Raw genomic sequence first — 13,435 nt, forward strand, 5'->3', positions numbered from 1 at the left:
CAAAAGGAAAGCATTCAGATATTAAATTAATTATTAGGCTTACTATCGTCATAATATCCTGAGGGTTACTGTAGCACAATCCTTAAGGGTTAGCAGGTAGCCTAATGGGTAAAGCGTTGGACTAGCAACTGAAAGGTTGCGAGATTGCATAGCTGAGCTGACAAGGTAAAACTCTGTCGTTCTGCCCCTGAACAAGGCAGTTAACCCACTGTTCCTAGGCCGTCATTGAAAATAAGAATTTGTTCTTAACTGACTTGCCTAGTTTAATAAAAATAAAAAAGCATTTGGACCGTCTTGATATGTCAAAACAGATTTGTATTTAATCTATAATTATTATTGTACAACTGCAGCTCCAACTAATGTTTAAACAATACCACCACCGAGTTTTCAAAACAACTGCAGCTCCAAAACTAGAAGTATGTGACCTTTTAGGACGAAATGAGAAGGGATCCAACAATCGCAGCGTTACAGAAATATTGAGAAAGGAAGGAAAGGAAATTTAGTATGACATGGTCCTAGTTCTAGTTCGATTTCAGCGTCATCCACTCCCTGAAACATTTACTTAAAATATTTATGTTGGTCTTATTACTTCCATCTTCCTCAGACCTGACCACGTTTGCACATGCAGAGGTGAAGTTATCCAGCTACGAAAAATCTGGATAACGATGCACTCGTTTCAAACATTGAGGAGGTATGTTGACAATCTGATTTTATCTCTTGTCTGTCTTCTCCCTGTCTGTCAGACCAAGGTGAAGACAGATTCAGGTTGGATATTCGACGGATATTCGCCTGTAGTGTTCCTTACGTCCACGAACAGCAGTTAGGGACCGTCAACATAGTGACAAATCACATTTTTCTAATTTCAATAGCTCTTTAACCATTACTCCTAACACTTTCAAACCTGGTTGTAGCTAACCCGAGCCTTGTCGATTTACATCTCGCACTATTTTATATTATTTATTAACATTTTTGAATTTCAATAGCTCCTTGGTCATGTGACCTACTGACCTCAAACAAACAGGGTTCAGAATGTACACACAGTGGTTCTACACATTGCACACCCTTTAGTTTGCCCATTTTCATCATACATTTTTACATTAATTTAGTAAACATTCTCATTTCAATAGCTCCTGCCTGACCTCCAGGCAGGCCCCCATTGTCCTGGTGACCTCTGACTCCTGGCATCTAGGCCTACACTCCCTGCCCGCCTGCCTGCCCTCTCCCTGGGCCTGAGAGTATAGCTTACTCCCTGAAATTACTAAGACGTTTACAGTCTCACTGTCAGCCACCCTTGCTCGGGCTCTAAGTGACTCACCTGCCAAAAGAAACTATCCCGGTGGCCGAGGTCTCCCACTTATTCTACACCTCTCATGTCTCTTCACAGTGCCAGACTAGAGTCAAGCTCAACAGGGTCTTCTTTCCCCGCTGATTTGGTCAAGCCCGTTGCCTTGGCTGTGGTTTAGCTAGATAGTAGGTAGGGACAGTGGGAATCTCGTTCATCCATTCATGCACGTCACTAATTAGAATCATCCTCTTTCAATCATTTGCTTACCCAGTCAACCCTCCGGGACAGGGCCATATATAACCACCTTCACCAGTGCTTCATCGATATTCCTCACTTTGACATGAGGGGATCACAGTCACCCCACGGATGATTTGAGTGCGAATGCGACAGGCGGGTACACTCCTTTGAATTTCATCAAGTTGACATTCAGTGATCCGTGCCCAGTGGGAACCTAGGCTTCTTCCATCAGTTTTATGGTTCCGAAGTAAATCAATGGGCGTGGATGGTACTACCCACATCAGATGTAGGACTCCCTCCCCAGACAAGCTGGAGATGCCTCTCCCCACTTCATAGGGCATGAGCCAGATCAATGCAATACCCTATCACTGCGGTGCCAATGGGTTTAGTCTCCGCCTCAAGTCTAGTGAGCGTAGAGGAGACCTCCCTACAATGTGTGGGGCCGGCGAGTGCCGTAGCTGGGGAGATCCGAGAGAAGATCGACGCACGTTCAGAGTTGCCGCCGCCAACCGTCAGACCCAACCCCCCACCGGTCCGCCTTCGGCCTGCCGATGGACAACACCCCGACGAACCCCGGCACGCAGCCCCTTGCGAGACCACAAATGAGGGACCGCGAGTCGGGTCACACAACGAACTTCCAATGGTGGCGAGAGGAGGGCGATGGAGAGACTGCTCCCCCAGCCGCAGTTCGAGCCCAGCCCCGCTTCGCACCCCAGCCCGATCAACCCAGCCGTTAGAGCCAATCCTTATCCTGAAGTTACGGATCTTTTTTACCAACTTCCCTTACCTAAATTGTTCTAACATGCCAGAGGCTGTTCATCTTGGAAACCTGCTGCGGATATGGGTACAGCCCAGCGTGAGATTTACACCCTCTTACACCCCCTTACACCCCTTATACCCTGGACATTATATGGTGATCAGGCTGGTTCAAGCAGGCTAAGTTATACCCTGGATATTATAAGGTGAACACAGTGATCAGGCTGGTTCCAGCAGGCTAAGTTATACCCTGGACATTATATGGTGATCAGGCTGGTTCCACTTGGCTAGGTTATACTCTGGACATTATATGGTGATCAGGCTGGTTCCACCAGGCTAGGTTATACCCTGGACATTATATGGTGATCAGGCTGGTTCCACCAGGCTAGGTTATACCCTGGACATTATATGGTGATCAGGCTGGTTCCCCCAGGCTAGGTTATACCCTGGACATTATATGGTGATCAGGCTGGTTCCACCAGGCTAGGTTATACCCTGGACATTATATGGTGATCAGGCTGGTTCCGTCAGGCTAGGTTATACCCTGGACATTATATGGTGATCAGGCTGGTTCCACCAGGCTAGGTTATACCCTGGACATTATATGGTGATCAGGCTGGTTCCACCAGGCTAGGTTATACCCTGGACATTATATGGTGAACACAGTGATCAGGCTGGTTCCACCAGGCTAGGTTATACCCTGGACATTATATGCATCTAAGTAGTAGAAAATAGACAACAAATAATGTCCGTTTACCTGAATAATGTTTGACAATTGGGTTACCACATGTATCAAAGTAATGAAGTGGGTTACCTCAATATAATAGCCATATCTTGAAAAACCAAAGTTCCAAAGACTGGACCTAAAATTGTGTATAAGCGATCCTGCAAGAGCTTGTGCAATGATTCCTATGTCGAAGATGTGAAACATATGTGTTGGTCTAATGTGTGTAATGAGGAACAACCCGACGCTGCACTTGAAGCATTTACTAAACTGGTTATTCCGGTTACTGGTAGGAATACACACATCAGGAATCTTACTGCCAAATCCACATGGATAGATGATGAATTGAAAAACTGTATGGCTGAGAGGGATGAGGCAAAGAGAATAGCAAATCAGACAACACAGAAGACTGGCCAACATACAGTAAAGGAGAAATCACATAATTACACTGAATAAAAATAAGAAGAAACTATACTATGGAGCAGAGATAAATTCTATAAAGAACGGTAGTAAAAAGGCTCTGGAGTACTTTAAATGAAATTGTAGTGTAACGGCCATCGTCGGTGGAAGAAGGTGAGGACCAAAGCGCAGCGTGTTATGTGTTCATGATGATATTTATTTAAACTCAGAACACTAAACAAAATAACAATGTTACGGGTTTCTTCTGGTGAAAGAGAGGCAGACCAAAATGCAGTGTGGTTATTTATAAACATGATAACGTGAACAATATACTTATATAAACCAGGAAACCCAAAAACAGTCCTAACTGGTGCAAAACACAGAGACAGGAACAATCACCCACAAAATACCCAAAGAATATGGCTGCCTAAATATGGTTCCCAATCAGAGACAACGATAAACACCTGCCTCTGATTGAGAACCACTCTAGGCAACCATAGACTTACCTAGAATACTATATTAAACACAACCCCATTAATCTACAACACCCCTAGACAAGACAAACACATAATCACCCATGTCACACCCTGGCCTAACCACAATACTAAAGAAAACACAAAATACAGGCCAGGGCGTGACAAACAAAGAGAACGAAACAAAACCGAAACAGTTCTGTAAGGTGACAACACACACTAGACAGAAAATAAACACCCACAAAACACAGGTGGAAAAAGGCTACCTAAGTATGATTCTCAATCAGAGACAACTAACGACACCTGCCTCTGATTGAGAACCATACCAGGCCAAATGCAAAATACAACATAGAAAACGGAACATACACAAACCCACCCAACTCACGCCCTGACCAGACTAAAATAAAAACGTAATAAAAGAACTAAGGTCAGAACGTGACATCTAGGCAAAATAAGCAAACTTGGCTCCATCCTTCATTGAGACAGATGGCTTGTTCATAACAAAACCCTTTGATATTGCCAAGTACAGTTTTTCCCAATCGTTTACACACTAAAACTGGCCCATGACGCATAATGACCCAAATCTGTAACTCATTTAGCAGAACCATACACCAAATCTGCAATACTACTGGCACATGTTTGTGCTTTACACACAGATTGCAATTCAATAACAAACATTTGGCTAAACACAACACACAATTCTATACCTTCGGCACAACCTTCACAACTAAAATATATTGTGTGCAAATGAAAAGCAACACTATTCAACAAGCTAAGCTCAATTACTAATTGATCACATTCACTCTTCACATGTGCAAACACTAATTGTGTAAATGTTCACTTCGCAATCAGAATTTTGGTGTGGATAAAAAGGCCCCAGGTGAGTAATCCTGTGTTTATAGAACAATGGAAGCAAACTTGGCAGAGAGAAGTGGAGGTAGAGGTAGAGGAGGCGGAGGCGAAGGCGAAGGTGGAGGAAGAGGGGAAGGTGGAGGAAGAGGTGGAGGCGAAGGAAGAGTTGAAGGTAGAGGTGGAGGTGGAGGAAGAGGTGGAGGTGAAGGAAGAGGTGGAGGAAGAGGTAGAGGTGGAGGAAGAGGCGAAGGTGGAGGAAGAGGTGGAGGTAGAGGAGGCGAAGGCGAAGGAAGAGGTGGAGGCGAAGGTGGAGGTGAAGGAAGAGGTAGAGGTGGAGGAAGAGGCAAAGGTGGAGGTAGAGGTAGAGGTAGAGGAGGCGGAGGTGGAGGTGAAGGCAAAGGTGGAGGAAGAGGCGAAGGTGGAGGAAGAGGCGAAGGTGGAGGAAGAGGTGGAGGCGAAGGTGGAGGCGAAGGAAGAGGTGAAGGAAGAGGAAGGTGGAGGTGGAGGAAGAGGTGGAGGTGAAGGAAGAGGTGGAGGAAGAGGTAGAGGAAGAGGCGAAGGTGGAGGAAGAGGTGAAGGTGGAGGAAGAGCGGAAGGTGGAGGAAGAGGAAGAGGTGGAGGAAGAGGTGGAGGCGAAGTTGGAGGTGGAAGTGGAGGAAAAGGAAGAGGTGAAGGTGGAGGTGAAGGAAGAGGTGAAGGTGGAGGCGAAGGAAGAGGCAGAGGTGAAGGAAGAGGTGGAGTCGAAGTTGGAGGTGAAGGAAGAGGTGGAGGCGAAGGGTCCAGGCCAATCTGAGCCGCTTCACCGTAGCATCCATCATTTGAACGTTCCAAAATGAGAATATGTACGTACTGTAGACATTGGACTTATCTACTACTTTTACTACGTGACAGTAATGCAACGTAAAGCAAAGTAAAAACTGTAGACTCAAATACATAATATTAAGGAAAAAAGTAATGTATGAAATTGGGAGCTATACTACTTTGTAACATGTTTATCTTGTATACTGTATTACTGTAGTGTTTACTGTACTGTATGCTATTTTGTTTTTGCAGAACTGAACAAGGATTACGATGTGGTGGTAGAATGTGTCTATTTACAGACTAACAGGAGGCTGCCATTGTGCAAAATGGTAGTTAAAAATAATGCCATAAAACTGCAGGAAATTCAACAACAGATTAGTGAAAACCCTGCCATCTTTCATAACATCAGAGTGAGCTTATCAACCATAGCCCGCATCCTTAAGAAACACCATCTCCGGGGTGAAGCAAATCTGTCCCATTTGAAAGTAATTCCCAAAGAGTGAAGGATAAAACGGTACGAATATGTGCAAGTAAGTACTGTGCTGTATTACACTCCTGAAACATTAGAGACTGTTAGGGTTTTCTTCCGATGAAGGAGAGTCGGACCAAAATGCAGCGTGGTAATTTTGATACATGTTTAATAACGAAATAAACACGAACAATACAAAACAAGAAACGTAACGCAAAAACCTATACTGCCTATCTGGTGACAACTAACACAGAGACAGGAACAATCACCCACGAAACACTCAAAGAATATGGCTGCCTAAATATGGTTCCCAATCAGAGACAACGATAAACACCTGCCTCTGATTGAGAACCACTCCAGACAGCCATAGACTATACTAGAAAACCCCACTAAGCCACAATCCCAATACATACGAAAAACCCCAAGACAAAACACACCACATAATAAACCCATGTCACACCCTGGCCTGACCAAAATAATAAAGAAAACACAGAATACTAAGACCAGGGCGTGACAGAGACTCATTGATGTTGCCGGTGAACTTTACTATACAGTAATTACTGTATGTACTGTCATTTCAGAGAATTCTGGAGTTGGATGCAAGTCCCATCCCCCAGAAACTCATATTCATAGATGAGGCTGGATTCAATTCAACAAAGACAAGGACGAGGAGAGGAAGTAACATCCTTGGTCAACGAGGTACCTGGCCAGCGCGGTGGAAATATCACCATATGCGCAGCTATGAGCCACAATGGGATCCTCCACCGCTATGCCGCCCTTGGACCACACAACACTGCCCATCTCCTTAATTTCCTGAACACCTTACATGAGAATCTTTTTCAGCCAGAGCAGAGAGGGCCAGGTGATCCTGAGCTGCAAATGTATGTTCTAACTTGGGACAACGTGAGTTTCCATTTGGCTGCTCAGGTCCGCAACTGGTATCCATGACCATCCCAGGTTAAAAATTCTCTATCTCCCACCATATTCCTCATTTCTCAACCCATTGAGGAGTTGTTTTCAGCATTGCAGTGGAAGGTGTATGATCGCAAACACATGAACGTATGGCTCTTCTCCAGGCAATGGAGGAGGCCTGTGGTGTGTGATAGAAAAATTACATATTTACATGATTTTTTTAAATATTAATAGTTAACGCTTATATACTTAACAAATAGTAGGACATTTCTGTTCTGTTTAATTCTGTGTTTCTGTAAAGAGGTGGTTTACACTCTAGCTTCCTGCAGTTAGTCTGTGCGAATGGTCAAGGAAATGAGTTTTGACTTGGTGACTTGGTGATAAAAACCTAAAGCTGGCATTCCATGTACAAGATGTGGCGTGTGTGAGCCGAGATAGAGATAGCCTGGAAGAGTTTAGAACAATGCCTCATTGTCTCATGTCGTGTCTTTACTATCACTAAATGAAGACTTTTAGTTTTTATTAAAGATACTCTGTAAATAGTATTACGCAATCAAATTGATTAATCATGTAACTGTAATTAACTAGGAAGTCGGGGGGACCAAGGAAAAATATTCAGATTACACAGTTATATTTTCCTAAAATAACTTTTCAGATATTTTATCTGATCAATTAATCTTCAAATTAATGAATTATTTACTTTACCTCACGTTAGTCTCATTCCAAAAGTCATAAATTGTTGGTTATCTGCACGAACCCAGTCTTCACTATCAGTCATCCATACATCAATTGTCTTAAATCCTTTATTTATTACTAACTAAGTAATTCACAGAAATGCATAAACAAACAGTAAATATGGTTACAAGAAATGATAGGAGAATGTGGCCTAGTGGGCTAAACCGGCATGGCGGCTTGTTAGACAAAAGGGGAAGTGGGGGTCCTAAGAAGTCCCTACAGAGTGATAATTATAACAATTGAAATGCTAATCCTTTACACATGAACGCTCACTCATTGGGGAACAATTGCAATCAATGTATATATTTATGTTCAATGTGTCGTTTTGATCGCTGGTGAAAAGTTTGTTTCCATTGGAGAGTTTCGTCCTCTCTCTCTCTCTCTCTCTCTCTCTCTCTCTCTCTGTCTTGGTTAGAGGGGATAGTTCAGAGTGACATTCATTCATTTGTTATAGAATGGATGTATCGGCGGTTGTCGTTCGCGTTCAATGATACCGGATTCCTAGCTGCAGACTAGTAATTAATATCAAAGACTTGTTCTTATTCTGTCGGTATCGATAGTCTAAGAGTTTAACCATGTGGGATGGTTAAAAGATTCAGCAATGGTTTACAACCTTTGTCCTCTCCTAATGGAGAAAAACATGGTCTGGTGATAATTTCTCAAAGTTGGGTTTTATTCAGAATTGCAGAAAAGGACTGTCCCAGGATGCCTGACCCTAACTGGGCTCAGGGGCTGTCCCAGGATGTCTGACCCTAACTGGGCTCAGGGGCGGTCCTCTGATTTAGTTAACTCCAATTCCCTTTTTGAGTTTTCCTTCATTAAACAGTCCAAAATCACATTGTAAAATTGTGTAAACAGTATTATACTCACTCATTCATCTTACACCACAATTAGATGTAAACCTCATAACTGAGGCTATTATATAAACAGCGTTATGGTAATGTGGCCACACCGTCTCCCAAGTTGTAACAAACGGACCAGTTCGTAGCTGGATTCTTCACCGATCTTCTATACTTTCTCCGGAACATGAAATTTGTTCGGACCTCGAGTTCTGTGAGGTGGAAGAAATTCCCCTGTTCTCTATGAAAATGTACTCTCTCTATACTGTGTGTCCATGATCCTCAGGAATTTACGACGTCTCTCCTACCACAGCAACCTAGTTGAAGGATGGGGCCCGCCACACCCAAAGAGGGCAATGTCATGACACTCATCATCTTGGCATCTGAGAAACTAAGCGGCTTGGAAGTTAAACAAGATCTCGTGCAGATATAACCAGCAGTTGGACAAAGGTGGCTTCTGGCAGGGGTTGTAACCAGCCTTTGTAGGTCCTATATAATATCTGTTTTTTCATTTTCGGTTAGGCCACTCAGCCCAACAGTCAAGACTGTTGAGATGACTGATTTCATTATTGCAATAATTAATCAATATTGAATAAAGATGATTGTTTGAAGAAATGGTCTCTCTAACTTGAATAGAATATTCCACCACAGGTGACATTCCAGCAGAGTTCTGTCAGGGGTGGATGCGTCATGCCAGAAGATATTTCCCCCGCTGTCTGGCCGAGGAGAGTATCACCTGTGATGTTGATGAAAAGCTGTGGCCCGGAACAAAACAAAATCAAATCAAATCAAATCAAATTTTATTTGTCACATACACATGGTTAGCAGATGTTAATGCGAGTGTAGCGAAATGCTTGTGCTTCTAGTTCCGACAATGCAGTAATAACGAACAAGTAATCTAACTAACAATTCCAAAAAAACTACTGTCTTATACACAGTATAAGGGGATAAAGAATATGTACATAAGGATATATGAATGAGTGATGGTACAGAGCAGCATAGGCAAGATACAGTAGATGATATCGAGTACAGTATATACATATGAGATAAGTATGTAAACCAAGTGGCATAGTTAAAGTGGCTAGTGATACATGTATTGCATAAGGATGCAGTCGATGATATAGAGTACAGTATCAACGTATGCATATGAGATGAACAATGTAGGGTAAGTAACATTATATAAGGTAGCATTGTTTAAAGTGGCTAGTGATATATTTACATCATTTCCCATCAATTCCCATGATTAAAGTGGCTGGAGTAGAGTCAGTGTCATTGACAGTGTGTTGGCAGTAGCCACTCAATGTTAGTGGTGGCTGTTTAACAGTCTGATGGCCTTGAGATAGAAGCTGTTTTTCAGTCTCTCGGTCCCAGCTTTGATGCACCTGTACTGACCTCGCCTTCTGGATGACAGCGGGGTGAACAGGCAGTGGCTCGGGTGGTTGATGTCCTTGATGATCTTTATGGCCTTCCTGTAGCATCGGGTGGTGTAGGTGTCCTGGAGGGCAGGTAGTTTGCCCCCGGTGATGCGTTGTGCAGACCTCACTACCCTCTGGAGAGCCTTACGGTTGAGGGCGGTGCAGTTGCCATACCAGGCGGTGATACAGCCCGCCAGGATGCTCTCGATTGTGCATCTGTAGAAGTTTGTGAGTGCTTTTGGTGACAAGCCGAATTTCTTCAGCCTCCTGAGGTTGAAGAGGCGCTGCTGCGCCTTCCTCACGATGCTGTCTGTGTGAGTGGACCAATTCAGTTTGTCTGTGATGTGTATGCCGAGGAACTTAAAACTTGCTACCCTCTCCACTACTGTTCCATCGATGTGGATGGGGGGTGTTCCCTCTGCTGTTTCCTGAAGTCCACAATCATCTCCTTAGTTTTGTTGACGTTGAGTGTGAGGTTGTTTTCCTGACACCACACTCCGAGGGCCCTCACCTCCTCCCTGTAGGCCGTCTCGTCGTTGTTGGTAATCAAGCCTACCACTGTTGTATCGTCCGCAAACTTGATGATTGAGTTGGAGGCGTGCATGGCCACGCAGTCGTGGGTGAACAGGGAGTACAGGAGAGGGCTCAGAACGTACCCTTGTGGGGCCCCAGTGTTGAGGATCAGCGGGGAGGAGATGTTGTTGCCTACCCTCACCACCTGGGGGCGGCCCGTCAGGAAGTCCAGTACCCAGTTGCACAGGGCGGGGTCGAGACCCAGGGTCTCGAGCTTGATGACGAGCTTGGAGGGTACTATGGTGTTGAATGCCGAGCTGTAGTCGATGAACAGCATTCTCACATAGGTATTCCTCTTGTCCAGATGGGTTAGGGCAGTGTGCAGTGTGGTTGAGATTGCATCGTCTGTGGACCTATTTGGGCGGTAAGCAAATTGGAGTGGGTCAAGGGTGTCAGGTAGGGTGGAGGTGATATGGTCCTTGACTAGTCTCTCAAAGCACTTCATGATGACGGATGTGAGTGCTACGGGCGGTAGTCGTTTAGCTCAGTTACCTTAGCTTTCTTGGGAACAGGAACAATGGTGGCCCTCTTGAAGCATGTGGGAACAGCAGACTGGTATAGGGATTGATTGAATATGTCCGTAAACACACCGGCCAGCTGGTCTGCGCATGCTCTGAGGGCGCGGCTGGGGATGCCGTCTGGGCCTGCAGCCTTGCGAGGGTTAACACGTTTAAATGTCTTACTCGCTTCGGCTGCAGTGAAGGAGAGACCGCATGTTTCCGTTGCAGGCCGTGTCAGTGGCACTGTATTGTCCTCAAAGCGGGCAAAAAAGTTATTTAGTCTGCCTGGGAGCAAGACATCCTGGTCCGTGACTGGGCTGGGTTTCTTCCTGTAGTCCGTGATTGACTGTAGACCCTGCCACATACCTCTACTGGAGCTGACCCTTTATATAGCTTCTTGCTTTCTTGTGTTCTTCTTATTTCTATTTATTATGTGTGTTTTTTTCAACCCTGTTATTTGTAGCGCTACATTGATATTGATTACTGCATTGTTGGGTTTGGAGCTTACAAGAAAGGCATTTCACAGTACTTGTGCACGTGATGTTAAAACTCGAAACATAATTTTCTAAACGTGGCTTTGTCATTAACGCTGGTATGGCAGAAGCACACTTTTGAGAACAGCCATAATGATGACACTACGCTGTCATTGTAATGATGCATCTAATGATGTACCTAAAAAAATGAGCTCTTGCATAGCATGACATGAATGCGCTATAGATATGCTATGGATATATTTAATTAACCTTCAATAATGTGGTTGGGACCTGTTATGACACGTCCATGAAACGCCTACAGATGTGTTATAAATGCATTATGGATATGTAGTCAAAGTAAATTGTTACCAAATACTTTGCCGATAATGTGGGCATGAAATGAAAAACATGTTAGGTGGGAGATTGTGACCGTCCTTATTAAAAGAAGGAAATGAGAAAATAAATATTAAAAACTGCCTGTCTCCTGCCTGTCTCTTGCCTGTATCCTGCCTGTCTCCTGCCTGTATCCTGCCTGTCTCCTGCCTGTCTCTTGCCTGTATCCTGCCTGTCTCTTGCCTGTATCCTGCCTGTCTCTTGCCTATCTCCTGCCCGTATCTTGCCTGTATCCTGCCTGTCTCTTGCCTGTATCCTGCCTGTCTCCTGCCTGTCTCAAGCTTGTCTCCTGACTGTCTCTTGCCTGTCTCTTGCTTGTGTCTGTGGCTATTGGAGCTAGAGATATCCTTTTTTAATATATATATATTGGGCAAACACATTTGATTTTTTTTGTATGTATGTACGCAACCTCCAAAATGATCACATTTTAATATGTTTTATACTCTTTTGAAATGTATTACATGTTAAAGGAGCGCAGACCTTCAAAATTCCGACTTGGTACAAACCCTTGGTACACACACACACATGTAAACTGCCTCTATTAACGCTATGTTTGCTTCTGCTGCCAGAAAAGTAATCTGAACTATACAAGGAAGAAGGAAGAAATTTAAAATCTACACAGAGAACCTGTCTGTTAACATTCTGGATTCAGTGCCAGTAATTCACCTTGCCCTTAGAAACAATGCACTGCATGTTGCAGTTATTCAAGATTGTATAGACATTGGCTAATCCTTTACTTGGGAAATGAACAAATACCAGTTTTACGCCTAGAACTTCCCATTGTTCTATATAGAACCTTTCGGTTCTTTGGTCAAAATGTAAGAACTCTTTTCAGAAGAAGATTCAAATCATTGATGGTTCTGGTAAAAAAAAAATATATATATATATATATATATTTAGGGTTCCATATATGAACCCTTTTTGGTTCTCTATTGGTTCTTCTGTATGCTCCAAAAGTATTGGGACAATGACACTGTACTCCAGCCCTTTGGATTTGAAATAATACAATGACTATGAGGTTAACATGCAGGCTATCAACTTTACTTTGAGGGTATTTTCATCCATATCGGGTGAACCGCTTAGAAATTACAGCACTTTTTGTCCATAGTCCCCTTTAGGGGACCTAAAGTATTGGGACAAATTCGCTTATTTGTGTATTAAAGTAGTACAAATGTAACTATTTGGTCACATATTCATAGCACACAATGACTACATCAAGCTTATGACTACACATTTGTTGGATGCATTTTCTGTTTGTTTTGGTTATGTTTCAGAATATTTTGTGCCCAATATAAATTAATAATAAATAATGTATTGTTATTTTGGAGTCACTTTCATTGTGAATAAAAAATATATTATATTTCTAAACACTTCTACATTAATGTAGATGCTATCCTGAATGAATCGTGAATAATGATGAGTGAGATATTTAGCACAAATATCATACACCCAAGACATGCTAACCTCTCACCATTACAATAACAGGGGAGGTTAGTATTTTATGTCATAACCCCAAGACATGCTAACCTCTCACCATTACAATAACAGGGGATTTTAGTATACAGGGGTATGATAGTTGTGCCTCTGTAACTTTCTCAA

The sequence above is a fragment of the Oncorhynchus tshawytscha genome, linkage group LG06 (genome assembly GCF_018296145.1).
Source record: "Oncorhynchus tshawytscha isolate Ot180627B linkage group LG06, Otsh_v2.0, whole genome shotgun sequence".
Classification (NCBI taxonomy): Eukaryota; Metazoa; Chordata; class Actinopteri; order Salmoniformes; family Salmonidae; genus Oncorhynchus; species Oncorhynchus tshawytscha.